At 39.2% G+C, this 16,050-nt stretch overlaps 1 protein-coding gene across 2 annotated transcripts in view; it reads right to left on the bottom strand.

The window, feature by feature from the left end:
- The window catches only part of cdkal1 (CDK5 regulatory subunit associated protein 1-like 1), a 227,831-nt gene that overhangs the window by 176,364 nt on the left and 35,417 nt on the right, over nucleotides 1-16,050 (bottom strand). The gene's annotated exons all lie outside the window — the stretch shown is intronic.

Raw genomic sequence — 16,050 nt, 5'->3', positions numbered from 1 at the left:
CTAATAAAAATTCTTCCTCTTTTCAGAAATTCCCTAATATACGGACATAATTCCAGATTCACACACTGACAGCTTAGTGCTGCCCTGTGCAACAACAATCTTCATCTGCTATCTACCATGATTATGTGGTTATTAATAGGATGCCTATCAAAAGTTCAAACAATCTTGTCACCATAGAGCTGCTCTTTGATCAATCAAAATGTGCAGGGCTGAAAAACACAACACTCACATCAAGCATACATCACCCTAGGTCTTCCAACATGAGCTCATTTAAGTTACAAACCTCAGTCAGTTCAATTCAGCCCTGAACTGTGCTTGACTCCCTCATTTCCATGTCTCCCCCAATCTTTTCCTTCCCTTCCCCATCATTCTCTCTCTCTCTCTCTCTCTCTCTCTCTCTCTGTTGCAATGCAAGTCCTAATGAGGTGCTAATGAGATTCAGACTCCTTTTCTGAATCAGATTACAGTGAATTATGTATAAAGCTTTTAAGTCATTGCTTTAAATTTACACAGGTGGCCTGTGTAGCAACATGACACCGACAGCACAGTGACGGTGCTGATTTTTTTTTTTTTTTAACGGACATCTTAGTATAAAAATATTAATTGCTTTTTAAGGCTGTTGTTATTATGTAAACAACAAATCCAAAGTAATTTAATTAAAATGCAATTTAAAAAATCCTTCACATTGTAGTTACTAAATATTTTTGTTAGCATTCGTTTGTTTGTAATACTTATGATACTAACAATGAAATGCTGGACAGGCATCTTAATTTTGGGTGCCGATGCAATCCTGATAAATCATTTCTAGACACAACCCAGACATGAGACGGGGCTTGTACACTCTCAGAGCATGGCTTTCCAGAGGAGACAGGTTGACACTTCTATACATACAACAGCATACGGCAATATCTCACTGGCCCAGGGACCTGAACTGTGAAACAAAAGACAAAAGAGAGAGAGAAATGACATGGCAAAAGGTGGAAACATTAAGGTGAAAGATGAGAAAACTAGAGTCACCAGAGTGTGTGAGGGTGCAAAAGTGGAAGCTAAGTGAGGGAGAGGATGATAGGCAGAGAGAGGTAATGGTGCGACCTTGTGAAAGCCTGCCATCGCCTGCTGGGAGAAAAATTACCTGCAGGAGATAGCCAGAGCTCCTGAAAACGCATCAGCATCCACCTCTCTCTACCCTGTAGCTCCCCTTCACTACCTCTTTAACTACTCCCAAATGAGGAATATGTTACTTGCTCGAAATAACTAAACTTAATTAAACTGGAATAGAAATGACTCTGGTGGGTCCTCTGCTTTCATTAATTAGGAGCGAAATAACCTCACTCTCATTTACTCCTACATTTCATCCATCTTTTTATCTTTCTTTTCTCCCCTCTTCCTACCTCTCCTCCACTGTAATTTGTCTTCATCTATCTCCTTAGCTGTAAATTCGATTTAATGTGCCTTATTACTGCAAAATTTGAGAACAGTGTTTCCAAAGCGTCAAGGTCACCAGTTTCGCATTAAATTTGTTTCATGCTAAGCGCGCACCACAACAAATAGTGTCAACTTTAACATGATAATCTCAAAAGCAAGATTTGTGTGTGTGCATGTGTGTATTGGTAAGGTAACTACTTCTTTGTCTTTGTTGTGTCTTAGCAGCCTTTTGTAAGTGAGTCTGTATCTGGACATTTTCACCTTCAAAACATGACAAAAGTAAGAGGTTCTTTAATTTTCTAATAACACACAACTGTTACAGAAAATAATTAGACTATGTAATTTTCATTACATCAGTAACTAGTCTACTATAAATCTACATTTAACAAAAACAGTATTGTGAGTCTTTGTCTTATACTCACAAATCAATTCTTTAATTCCACTGTGTACCTTAAAGTGGAAATCCTAAAGTTATCTTAATATATAATACATCATCAATACATAATCTGTGTAAAGTTTCACATCTGGTGTTAAAGCAGCACATTTACTTAAAGACACCTTTCACATGATGCTACTGAGAAATATAAATTGGCGGATTAGGATTTGTTGAGGCTGAGGTTAAGTCGAACGTGGTTTATTACCGGGAGCGGGTGGTGGTGTTGATAATAGTCGGTTGCTAAGAGCTTCAGCCATGCATTGTCTTTATTAGAATACCGCTTCTGATGAGTACTTTTTCATTCTCTCGTGCTGAACTGCAGGCAGACTGAACCCTACAGTAACTTGCTATTGCAATGTAGTATTATGAGACAATGGAACTTTTAGGCAACTAAAGATCTAATTACACATTTATTAAACATGGAAATATAAGTTTGTTACATGCAGCTACCTGTGATTTATTGTGCAGGCCTGGCAATAACTGACAACTCATCACTTCCTGTGTTGCTCCATCATCCCCTCATCTACGTTACTTGTAAGTGTATCTCTGATTTCTCTCGATTGTATCTCCCATTCATGCATGCCCTGTTTGTCTACTCTGTCAGCGCTGTAAACCTTTTTTCTACCTTCCAACACAATTTATATGGTAGAATTGGTGATGTCCAATCTCACAGGAGGAAATTAACTTTGAAACTACTTTGTCCACAGGGCAGAGTACTTGTGCTGCTCCACTTACTCTCAGTGTTTAACCAAGAAACTAAAATGGGGGAGGACTTTCAAACAATGGTTGGTTACCTCAAAAAAAATTGGGCATAGCAGAAACAACTTAACCACCGGGAAAGAAAATAACCACCTTCTGGCTTACATCTGGTTTAATTTGTCACCCTGGGCCCAACACCCACACAGGCAGGCATATTGGAGGTTCACAAGAAGTGTGGCAACGAGAAAAAAATGTTCATGGTAAAAGACTGAACTGAACATTGAGAGAAAGGAATGAGTGAAGCAGGTGTTTAAGTAATGAAGGGAATTTCTGAATTCAATCAAGCCCAGGTGTGTGTGTGCCTGTGCGTGTGTTGTGTGTGTGTGTGTGTGTGTGTGTGTGTGTGTGTGTGTGTGCCCATCTTCATTTCTCGCCTGTCACAATATGGCAAGAAGGGTCCTGGGAGGCAAAGATCTGGCCTCCCAAATGCCTGAAGGGGAAACGCACACTCACACAGATGCACAGGCGCACATGCAGGGGGCTATCATGGGAAATAACTTCATACCAAATGGAGCTTTTCATGTTATTGATCAGGAACGCCCACTTTCTTCAGCTCATATTATCTTGGTACTATGAACCTGAAACTCACTGATATAATCTGTAAAATGTGAAAACCCTCAAAAACACAAAGTGCAGAAAGAACTGAAAGACTACTTTATCAGACAATGTTAGCTGGCATGTAAACTGCATTACAAAATTACCTGTCATCCACCAATAGCAAATATTGTAAAAAATAATAAATCACATTTACAAAATATTTACACAATCCAACCAAACAAAAACAAACCCCCAATATGATCAGTCTCTGCATGGCTTCAAACACATATGATGACATATGGACTAAACACCAAGACTCCCTGATCAATGAATGAGCAAAGCCCCACATACACAGCCAGGTGATTCATCACTAGCTGAGGAGAGCATGACCTCCAAAACCTCTTAAGTGACCTCTGACCTCTTCAATATGACCTTTCCAAAGGGTCGTTGTAGATTTATCAAACAACATAATGAGCATTACAGCCACAATCACTCTCTAATGTTCAGCTCACTCCCAGGAAAAAAGCGTAATATATAGGCCAAATAAAAACACCACCACCTTCTCAGCTTTCTACAGGGGACCTCCCCCTTCAACGTATTTCACCATTTTCTTATTATAGCTGTCAACTGACACTGTGTCTCAATCTTGCATTCCTGCCCTGCTGCTTCACTCTTTTATTTTTTTCCTTTTACCCTGTGTCTTCAATCCCCCCGTCCTCGTCCTTGCCACATATTGTACCACAATCACACACACAGTCCAAGTCAGTCACTCATGCCTGATACGAAATTGGTCAGTGTAAACTATAGCCGTCAGGTAATCATGCATTGCTGTGACTTAGGTCATCTTGCCGGTGAAACACAAGACTAACAAAGCTGTATTATTGACGTCTGTTCTAATTAACGGCCCGGAGGTCATGACAGTGTTGTATCAATAACTGAGCAGTTTTGTTTATCACTTGGTGTTTATCGTTCTCTATATAATCTTTCCTATCCTTGGATACACGGCTTTATTAGCTGGGAGAGATATGATTTTAAGTGTTACTGAGTCAGCTTTCATCCCTTTACTGGGAGGATGGATGGCAGTATTCCTGTGGCTACAGCTGTGCGGAACCAAACTAACACCTAACACCACAAAGGTTGGGGTCTCAATTCTCTGAAGTTACTCAAAAAGTAGATCGCAGCATTTTCATCGTCACGTTGAGGTCTCTCCACTTTAACACATAAGTACGTATACATTTGTGATGCGTTTTATTCCAAAAAAAAAAAAAAAGAAAAAAAAGAAAAAAAAAAGTTAAATATAAATGACAAAGTCGGGAATCATTATCCTACAGTATCCTACAGCAACTGTCTTTTCAGATGTAAAGCCTCTTCCATCCTTTTCCAGCTGTTCAATTCGAGTGTCAGTGGCGTCCAAATCTCTTAATAAGACATCAGTGTTTCCTGAGAAGTGTAAGAATCGCGTGACAAGTCCATCAAACCCCCCCCCCCCCCCACTGAGGGATTTATTGCCCCTTCATTTCTTTAAAGCTCAAACAACATCAAGACTGATTTGCCAGAAGGAGAGAAAACAGTTAACATGAAACACGGGTAATCCTGTCGTATCATAGTGGGCTGATGCATACACTGTGCTATGATATCTGCTTGCTCTGGTTTTCCTGTCAGTCTCTGAATACAGTCAGTAAAGTAAAATAACAGTTATACAGCTCATAAATATTACATAAATTCTGTTATTTATTTTATGGTGCATTGAATCACTGTTTAGCCACCAGTTATTCTTAAATGAAGAAATAACATAACCAATCACACTGAACATGTTTTTATTTTAATAAGCACCATTTTGGTTTGCTTATTAAAAAGAAAACCTCCAATTCCAATGTAAAGCCCATCATTAATAACAGGTAAGCAAAACTACACACAAAGAATTACATTTTTGAACTGCATTGTCTAACCCCTGTATTTTTATCATTTAAAAACCTCTTTAAGTGAACCCTGTCTCTTCTTTTTACACATAACCTTTCACCATTTCTTTCCCCAAGTCAATTATAGATGGCTGGTCCAATTTCTAGACTCAGGCTTTCACAAATGTTTAAGGCCCTAATCTAAAACTGCAAAATGAGACACCATGGTAGAAAACATATGGGCTGACAATTTGGCTTTAATTTTAAATCTGACTGACTTGATTGTGGAAAGAGATTTAAAACATTTTTCCCCACTCTTAAAATTCATAAGGTGATGACCTGACTTTCCTACTTTCCCTACCCATATATTATTTCCTACTTTTCACTCTTATCTTAGTCACATTCCTTTAGAAGTTGAAATGGCCAACATGATCACCGAGTCCTTCGATATGAATAAGAGATTCTTTAAAACCCCTCAACCAAACTCAAGCTCAATCCCTTTGCAAAATGCAGAATTTAACTTGGATTCAACTATGGCAACCCAGTTACTTGCAAAACACCAGGGCGAAAGGTCCTCCCTTTATCTTCAATCCTATATTAACTTGGCCTCTTATGGCTTAAATCCACAATCAGGGATCAGCGAAAAGGCTGGAGCACAGTGGGGTGCCTTAAGAGCCCAGCCGTCTGAACGGATGAAAGGCAGGAGCTGTTTGTGATTGCTGCTAAGGAGGACCTTATAAGGACAGCAACAATGTGACAGGCTGTGATTATGCAGCCATTTATTTCAGGGACCACTCATGCACACACATCCCTGAAGTAACAACTAAATAAGGACACTGAAGAATACCAGTTTGTTTTCCTGCAGGCTTAGGCTTTCTTCAGTTTGGGAAAAAAGCTTATATGACAGACAAAAATATATTGTGCATTATTTTCAATTCCTAAATGTAAGCAGCAAGCCCTAACGCTGTTAAATGCATGAAAGCCAAAAAACCTTAAATTTTGTTAAAAGGCGGTCAGTAGCATCCATGCTAATTAGTTAAAAAAATCAACGACGGTAAATGTCATCTCGAGTTATGTGTACAGAAAATTTGGGGATACATGTTTGCTCTCTCCAATTCCTAGATGCATTTTAATAGTTCATGTTGGCCAATCTTATTTGTGCAGAGAAAAGCAGCAGTAGTGGTATATGCATAACATATAGAAACAGAAGCCACAATAAAAGCTTGTTTAACTAGAGACTCTCTTGTGATGTGATCACACCAGCGCACCCATCTTTGAAAAGCCTTCATTTTGAGCTCAACTACGCACCTGTAAGGTTTCGTGGCAGTTGTTACGCTATCGCTCTGACAAATTCTGTCCACAGGCAGACAGACAAACACACCTGCCGAAGTTCTCAAAACCGGCTCTGTGTTAGTTGCTGCTACAGTAGGTGTCTCCAGGACCACATTTGGCAATGATATGACACACACAAGGTGAAAACAATACCAGCAACACTATCACAGCTGGCAACAAGATCCAGTTGGATGGTGGGAGAGGTTGTTGGCTCAGGCCTTTAGTCCCGTACTGTGAGCAGGCATACATTTTAGACACATACACACACTGAGGCTTGGACAACAGAGCCCCATACTGTGGTGAGCCATGCATTCAAACCCACTTTGCAGAGCAGATGTGACAGGTTGTTTGTGAGGAGAATTCAGCAACTCACACACACACACACACACACACACACACACACACACACACACACACACACACACACACACACACACAAAATACTGTATACTCTGCATGTAAGCATCAAAATGCACATACAAATGAGCTATAGCATGGAATAAATCACTAAATATTTGAACCGAATAAGCCTAGCGATGCTGGGACATTGGCTCAAACACAAAACATGACTGAAATAATCACAACTACAAATGCTGTGCTGGTCCAGAGGTCTGCTGGTCCTCTAATTATCTCCATCACTGACAACCTCTGACTGCACCTAAAGGCAATAAAGGTCCTGTCTGAATATTTGTGTGTGTGTGTGTGTGTGTGTGTGTGTGTGTGTGTGTGTGTGTGTGTGTGTGTGTGTGTGTGTGTGTGTGTGTGTGTGTGTGTGCATGCGCACGCACACGCACGCACACACTTGTTCAAGGCACATTTAAAAATAGTGAGGAGTCAGGCAGTAGCTTAGCTTTTAGCTTAGCTAAAAGTATTTCTATTATTTTCAACGTTTTGTGTTCAAGTTGCTTCCAGTCACAAACACAGGCAGTGTAGGACCTGGATTTCACTTGCTTATCAGATGGTATTTTCAAAGAATGACCGAAAGAACATAACATAAACATTTCACTTAATCATATGTTTGTCTTATGAATATGTCTTACATATATATGGATTGTACTCTACTTACTGTAATAATTTTGCATTTAAGATGAAACTGCAGTTGACTCCCTTCAGTGACCCCTAAAAATTTTAAATGGCGTGTTCGGAGCAAAGATTCCCCTGTACTACTGCTGTTCTATGCAATGTCCATATTAATGTTCTGTCCCAATGGGGACCACATAATAGCATAACAAACTCTGACTTGACATGCCATTACTAGAACCGTATAAAATAGTTTTCACTGGCTGCAGAAATGAGAGGACATAATACCTGGTGTTTTAAAGCCGACAGAAGCTGATAAAAGTCAAGTCCGTTAGGAACAGGGATTTAAACATTATTAGCCTTTCATCACATTACATTCATCCCTTCTGATGCCTGCTTTGCCTATCACCTTTTCTGATAAACAAGCTTAAAAAGGGTAAGACTGTTACTTCACTTTCAGCATTCCTTGCATAAAATTGGGCCTGACTGTTGTTGAGGTTGAATGTCTTAGGGGTTAAGCAGAGATAAAAGCACCACAATCTAGCCCTACAGCAGGTGAATGATTTTAAGGGATAAGTTTGTTTGGTCTGGAATGCTAGATGCTGACCTGATTATTATAAGTATTATAAGTATTGTTAAAAGACTCATGTTAATTTGAGTTAGATCAAAGTTGGAGCTACCCTGAATATGCATGATTTAACATAGCGGCAGAGAACCTACAGGACTGCAGCCTGGTGAATTATCAAGGCAAAGTTTCAGGCATTTACCTGCATCTTGAGCAGCTAATGGTGCCAACACCTTTAAATGCTGTTAAATGCAGTTGAATAAAAATCATGGAATATGGTTTATGTTCACCACAACATGGACAGGAGCTTATGAAATATCAGACAGATGTTGGAACACAAAGCCAAGCCTCGAGTCACAGGGTCTTCACAATGAATAAATCAAACTACTGACGTTGTATTTGGTGACAAGAATACTTGTTTTGACCACTCAGTTCATACTGAATCACGTGTGACCTTAAGGAATTTCACCTTACCATCACAAGAACAGAACAGAGAAAAACAGGAATGCAGTAGAACACCACAGAACAGAACAAAACTGAACTGCTAATAGCCTGCTTCATGAAGTCTTCATGTAATCCTGTCTATGATGGTTAATCTAGGGGTGAAGAGGTGAAGTCAGTAAAACAGGCACTGTCCCCAACCTCCATGCAACATTGTACAAGCATGTTATGGGTGAGGATTACCCTGAGTCTTCAGACTATGCGGTTTCCTCAGAGGACATGTTGGGTTCAGGAGTTCCTCAAAGTACTCCTTCAACCAGCATGGTTCTCATGCAGCCCTGGGCTCACCGAGGCAAATACATCAAGACACCTGAACTCTCTCTACTAGCTGCACTCCCTAAAACTCCTCTCTCTGCGTATGTATTTTTCCCAATGCTATCTGTCAGTCCCTCTCTCCTCTCTCTCTCTGACTATTTTTGTGTCTGTATGCACCCCAAAATGTAGGCTAATGCCCTGCGGAACTGACAGATTAAATGCCAATCCCTGGGTTGTACCAAAACCAGCCCCAGGCAGCAAGCTGTGTGTTCAGTGTGTGTGTGTGTGTGTGTGTGTGTGTGTGTGTGTGTGTGTGTGTGTGTGTGTGTGTGTGTGTGTGTGTGTGTGTGTGTGTGTGTGTGTGTGTGTGTGTGTGTGTGTGCGTGCGCGTGGGTGTGTGTGTGTGTGTGTGTGTCTAGCCAGCCACAAATCCATGCCCGTGTGTCTGCTGGACTGCGAGAACATAGACATAAAACAACTGCCCTTAGTAAACAACTCTAAAGGTCACTGCAGATTTCAGATTGCTTATACCTCTCTGTCATGTCCTGATGAAAAGGAAACATTTCTGGCCTTAATGTCAGTCACTTTCGGAGTGTCAGTTCATTTAAAACATGTTGTAAGGCAAAAATAAACAGCTCTATGCATTATAAGCCCTGTAAAAAGAAAACGCTTCACTTGACCAGAGAGCAACGTCAGACCATTGAGTGATTCTAAGAAGAACAAATTAGACTAAAATATATTTATGTGACTGTGAGAGTGTGTGGTGTTATCTGAGGTTAGTCTCCGATCCATTATTAATAGAGCAACTCAGGCCTTGTCAACCGAAAGTTCTATCTTCTGACAGACTGCAGCCTCAGCTCTCTGAATTCTAGGATTTGGAAAGAGTTGCCAATGCTCTCCAACACAGGTTGAAAAATTAGGCCCGTGGAATAACATATGTAAATTTTGTTTCAGGGTAGATTTTCACTTAAAGGATTTTATTTGCCAAGCATGACCTTTGCCTCTGGTAAATATGTGGTCAGGAATCAATGACATAAAATCACTTGCCCCTCATCAGTGGACATCTTACTAATCAACAGATGCCGCCACGGGCTATAATGTTTGTTCACTCCACTATAAATTAAATATGTGGTATTAAATTAGAACATACACTCTGGGCCTGTCTGTTCAACCTTTTATCAAATTATATTAAAAAGTTATATTGCAGATATTCCTATATTCCTGCTGCCTACTACTAAGTGGAAATGTAATTACTTGCAGTATTAGCGATAATATTGTGGCTGTCTGCACTGATTCCTCCTCAGAAAATAGTGCATTAGAGAACCATATTCTAGCATTTCTAAAATTACATTCTAGTCTTTACAAATAAAGTGTATTCAAGGCTTTTAAAAGGCCATGGATGTAAACAAAACTTGTGATGTCATATTTTGTCTGGAATTTGATTTTGCCTTCAAAAATATACCATAATATTTACTCATCTCTTTATTTATTTTATTATTTATATTATTAGTATATAATAGCAACAGTGTACTGAAACAAATAAACTGTGCTCTTTACATATTATCAAATATTAGTGTGCAACCATAACTAAGACCCAATATCTTATTTTTCTACGTTAGTTTTGTCTTGTGTCGTGATATGTAAGCCTATACACAGTGTGTAAAGCATATAACTTTAAGTCTGTTTTCCACTACACTTCTGGCATTATGTGGTCTACAATCAATGGCCGGAAATTTGTATAGAAACTTCCGCGAAGACATCACTGAGCCAACAATAGGCTGTCCTGTAGCCAGGAGGCATAATACATATTCACCACCCAGCCTACACATCTGTTATAAATACACAGTATAAGCACAGCACATAACACTCTGGACTTCTTCCAACAGTTCATTCTGTGTTGTGTGTCCCTTTTCAATTAACATTAATGATTTTTCTTTCTTATGGTTGGTTCATGAATATTAAAATTGTATTGAAATGAATGTAAATATAATGTGGGAATTGGTGTTTTTTGAAAACAGAAGTACAAAACTCCGACTCGGGTTCTAATTCGTTAAGCATACATTCCCTTGATCATACAAATTACTTGAGACAGCCAAGTGAAGAAATCCAACACACACACACACACACACACACACACACACACATACACAAACACAGAGCAGTTTAATTACATGCTGTTGAGCAACTGTTTCTTTAATGCATTCCGCGTTCATTGATTTGAGAGGTCCCTGACACTGAATTACACTATAGATTCAGCATTTCAAACACACGCACACACACACACCCAAATATCCATACTAATTGACTTTTTAGCATTCAGAATCTGCTCTATTAGCAGTTTAGGCTACTTAGTGAGTTCCTGATGTAGAAGTCCTGCTGACGGAGTGAACAGCAGGGCAGAGTATGCCATCAATTTAAAAAAGAAGCTGGAAGGAATTCCATGTCCCACTAGAGATGTAACGATACATAGAAATTTGGTGAACGGTACCAATACCAATGAAATTCCATGATTCACGAGAGCATGAGAGTCTGCTGCACACACAGTGTTCTAACACACACATATGCATGCGTGCACGCACGCACACCCACTTTCACATAGTCAGTGTGCAAGCCCTAGATTCAGTCGATTAACAGGGTAACAGATCAATGATGTGCAAATATTCATTTAAAAAGTCAACGTTATATTTTGACAGACTGAACGGTAATGACGGTATCCTACTCATGTTGTGAGCACCCAGCTCACGTGTGGAGCTGTCACTATATTTGCCTGAAGAGAGGATGTTAGCCTTTGTGAATGTTGCTACAACAGATGCCAGCTGTAGCCATTCCCAAAAAATAACAGTAAAATTTCAGAACATTTTGACAACATGGTAATATAAAGTCAACAACTGAAACTCACCCAACCTGAATTCCGTGTACAGATCTGGATGCCTGTCTTTGAGATGCTTAGATAAGTTTGAGGTTTTCCTCCTTTCATTTGATATTCTGTCTCTATCGAGCCATTTGCATAGTGGCTTTTGGTTGTTTAAAAACAATGCTTGCAGGGTTATTATAGTGCCTTCGTCAGTCCTTGAAGAATCACATCTCCAGGACAAATGACATGTTTGGTACCCACGGTACTGTAGAAAAATAAGTACCGACAGAATTTGGCATCAACTTGGTACCGAAGTATAGGTTCTCGTGACAATTCAAAATGCAGCACACACACGCACGCACGCACGCACGCACGCACGCACGCACGCACGCACGCACGCACGCATGCACACGCACACACACACACACACACACACACACACACACACACACACACACACACACACACACACCTCTCTGCAAGCTGCCTGGGTACCCATCCACCTGACTACACACGCACACAACTCTTTTTCCCACACACTTGGCATGGATGCAAACTAAGCCCCAGTCCTCCAGAAGTAATAAACCGTCTTTTCACAGTGTCTCTCGAAACCATGATAGAAGACTGCTGAAAGCCCCTGTGCTTCCATTTCAAACCCCTCAACTCATTTACTAGGACACTGATTGTTACTTCTGTGACCATGTGTTTGTGTGTGTTGGTCTACATGAAGTCCCACATGCACACAGACATGGGGGACAATTTGTTTTACACACTAATGTACACACAAACACACACACACCAGTAATATGAGATAGGATGACAAAATGGCCTAAAAAGTGTTTTTAACAAACAGAGGGCTACAGTTTATTCTGTAAACTAAGGAAATGGTAAAACATGGACACCCACAGCTATAGAGTTGATATAAATTGTCATTTAAGGCAGATCTTTCATTCAACTGGAAATTATGTTCCCTCCCTCCTTGCTTGGATTAATTTTTTTTCTTTTTTTTTTTTTTAAACTAGAGGGTGGTCTGGCGAGTCTCCTTTAACATAACTTGTGTATGCAGAACAGCAAGCTGAGCACCACCGAACAGCACAGCTTGTTATTGAACATGCGGTGCAGATGTCTCCAACTACCTCTCCAAATACAGTCAGAGAGGGGAGACGTACACACAAACTCATTAGCAGGCAACATTTAAGGTTAATACATTATTACCCGTGAGAGCCATATCCAATAGACAAACACACCTCTTCCCTTTTCTGTGGAAAACCTCTGGACAAAAAAGCAATACAATCCAGCAGGATAAGCTACACAATGTCTCCTCACCAATATATTCAAAAATATAACTCTAGAGTGGGCCACAACAGAGGGTATAGAAATAAAAATTTTAAATAAGATAGGCAAACAAATTTTCTGCACGTCATCAACTGAAATGTAAACTCTTACTCTACTGAATGCATTGCAATGCACTGCAACAGAATTACTGAATAAATGTAAAAACATTTTTAGGACCACCAGACCGACAGAATTATAAGTGTGTGTGCTTTTGGTACCAGGAGGTGCAGGCATAGTGGCCAGAGTGTGACTAAGCGCGGGGCAGCTTGTGTGCCTGCCTCCTTCTCTCTGTTTTTTCTCTCTGTCAATCATATGAAGAGAAGTCAAGGAAAAAAAAATGAAGGCATGAAAAAAAAAAAAGAGTAACTTAAGTGGGCATTTGGATTCTGTCTGATCCCGTACCCCCTCATTTTTGTGTCTCCATCATGCAAGCAGCAAGTGATGAAAGGCAAAAAAAAACTTTTTTATTCTTCCTGTGTGTCCGTGTGTGTGTGCACAGGCGCACGGATGTGTGTGTGTGTGTGTGTGTGTGTGTGTGTGTGTGTGTGTGTGTGTGTGTGTGTCCTTCCCAGTGAATAGAGCATTAATTGCATTAGCATTACAGCTGGGTGATTTCCAGTCAAAGAAAAACTCTGGCATCAACAAGGAAGACATTTTCTAAGTCTTGAAGTGTGTTATTATTTTGTGCATTTCAATTGAAAAATTCTTTGCATAAAAATTGGCATGACAGAAAGAGTGAAAGAGAAAGCGAGCATGAGGAGACGGCTGAAGCAGAAAGACAGGAAGATTGCACTGATCAAGTTGGCCAAGTGAAATTGTTCACCCTTGAAACTGTAATATTGCCTTAAGATAAGTTACTCCATTCTGATGATTCAGACATCCAAAATGTAAAATGTGACAGATGATAAATTGCTCCTTTTTGCATTTAGCCTAAAATGCAAATTGTCTATATGAGCCAACCAACTAAAAAAACCTACAATTTGTCCCTTCCAACATGTCAGACAACTCATTGAGGGAGGAAGCTTTTTAAGGTGTCCAAATGTACACAAAACTATGGCTAAACTAAAAAACTACAGCTATGGCCATGAAACTGAATGCTCTTTCTTCTCTTTTGCTAGTAATTGAAACAGCCTCGGCAATATGCAGTCTATCTACATTCACTGTACAAATGATTATTTTGATTATTGATTAACTTGAAGATTATTTTCTCATTTAATCAGTTCATCTTTTTATAAAAAATCTGTCTATAAAATCTGAAAAATTCCAATTAAAAAATCTCAGAAACAAAGGCAACATATTTAAATTTCTTGTTTTGTGTGACCAACAGTCCAAAAACCAAAGATATTTAACTTATTATCATATAAAAGAAAAGCTTCACTTTGGAGAAGCTGGAACAAGTAAATGCTTGGCATTTCTTGACTGAAAAGTGAATGATTAGTTGACGATTAATTTTCTGTCAATCAACTAGACTACTTGCCTAATGAATTCATCAAAGTGTTTCTACTCCAAGACAGTAAGATGACAAAAGGAGGATCAATTACAGTGCCAAGGAGAGGACCACAAAAGAGAAGACATGCAATTATTTTTAAATTGGTGCGGAGGTCACTTGGAATGTAATGTATTAATGCAATGCTCATAGTGCTAGTACTTGTAAAACAGCCTACCAAGCTTTCAATTAATTGATCTACGTGTCAGCAGTATTGTGTTGAGCGTGAAAACGTTCATATTTTTTGTGAACTATGAACTGAACAAATCATTTACAAATGATGAACGTGAGCAACATTTACGACATTTTTACGGCAAGCCGCATCACATCTCCATAGACACGGCCCAGCATGGTTGGTGCTAGCAGCACAGATGGTTTTAAATGTAACTCATGTATGTCATTCTTCAGTGGTGTACAATAATTCATTTAGTTCGGGAATGGCAATGATTTGGGGCTGGTGATGGATGGGTAGAAGGAGGTTCTATTGAAAAAGAATAGCAGCCTATTTATTAAAAAAAAAAAAAAAAACGGAACAAATGAATGTGAACTAGTTCATTTTTGAAACTGTGAACTTAGTTCAACTTTTTTATAAATGAACAATGAACGTGAACTAGTTCATTTTAATCTGTATGAACTGATCTTTGAACTAGTTCTTTTTAAGTGTGATCTGGCACAACACTGCGTGTTGGACTCAAACGCAGAAATGCTTCAACACGCAGTTCCTCTAATGGCCCCTAGAGACAGGTTTAAATTGATTATCTGGATTTTACATAACTACAATGGATGTTATGACAAATTTTACAAAAAAATCAATGTCGTCTTTGTCAGGCAGTGGTAGAGGATACAAAATTGTATTTGTCATTAGTGGATAATATATTAACAGTAAATATGTATAACAGTAAACATATTCACTGAAGTGAAGCTTAAAACTGTCTTCAATAACAAAATTCACCAAATCACCTAGTGACTCAATCTCTCTTGTTTACTCTCGCTTCCACAAAAGCACACCCCCGCCAGGTGTGTGTGTGCCCCTGATGGAGGGAAATTAATCAAAATGCAAAACAGTTTTGAGCTTAATTTCTCTGTGTTTATGCAAATTTGTGTGCATTTCTCTCTCTCTCTCTCTCTGTATTTCAACAGATCAGTGGAATAGTGAGTAGGTGGAAACTGACATGGGGCAAAAGGGCTTAAAACATGTAACACACATGTCCATACACATACATACACACAAATGTGTGAGAACCGCATTTTGTTAAGCAAAACCCCAAATTAAAACAGCATAAATGGTAAAAATTTTAGAAAAATACTTTTTTGCTCTAACAGAATTTTGAAATAACCACAGATATTCAAGATATATTATTCTAATTGTTGTCATGTTTTGTGTCTTTATTTGTTGATGGGATTGCATGATGTAATTATTCTGACCGGCTATTTGCTTTTAAGCTACAAATTTTAAATTCCTACTAAATCATATCATCTCGTACATAATGACATGGAAGCTATTCATAAAGTTGGCTATGCACAGGATCTTGATGATTTTTGCTCTGACAGACAGACCATGCCCAGTTCTTTTCCAGCAGCCAATCAAACAAGTCCTGATTTATTTCTCTACCACAACGTCCTGTAATTGTTTTAATCAATGTTTGT

This window comes from Seriola aureovittata, chromosome 7, assembly GCF_021018895.1.
Source record: "Seriola aureovittata isolate HTS-2021-v1 ecotype China chromosome 7, ASM2101889v1, whole genome shotgun sequence".
NCBI lineage: Eukaryota > Metazoa > Chordata > Actinopteri > Carangiformes > Carangidae > Seriola > Seriola aureovittata.
Note: the sequence above shows the minus strand (reverse complement) of the source record. Positions and strands in the feature narration are given on the sequence as shown.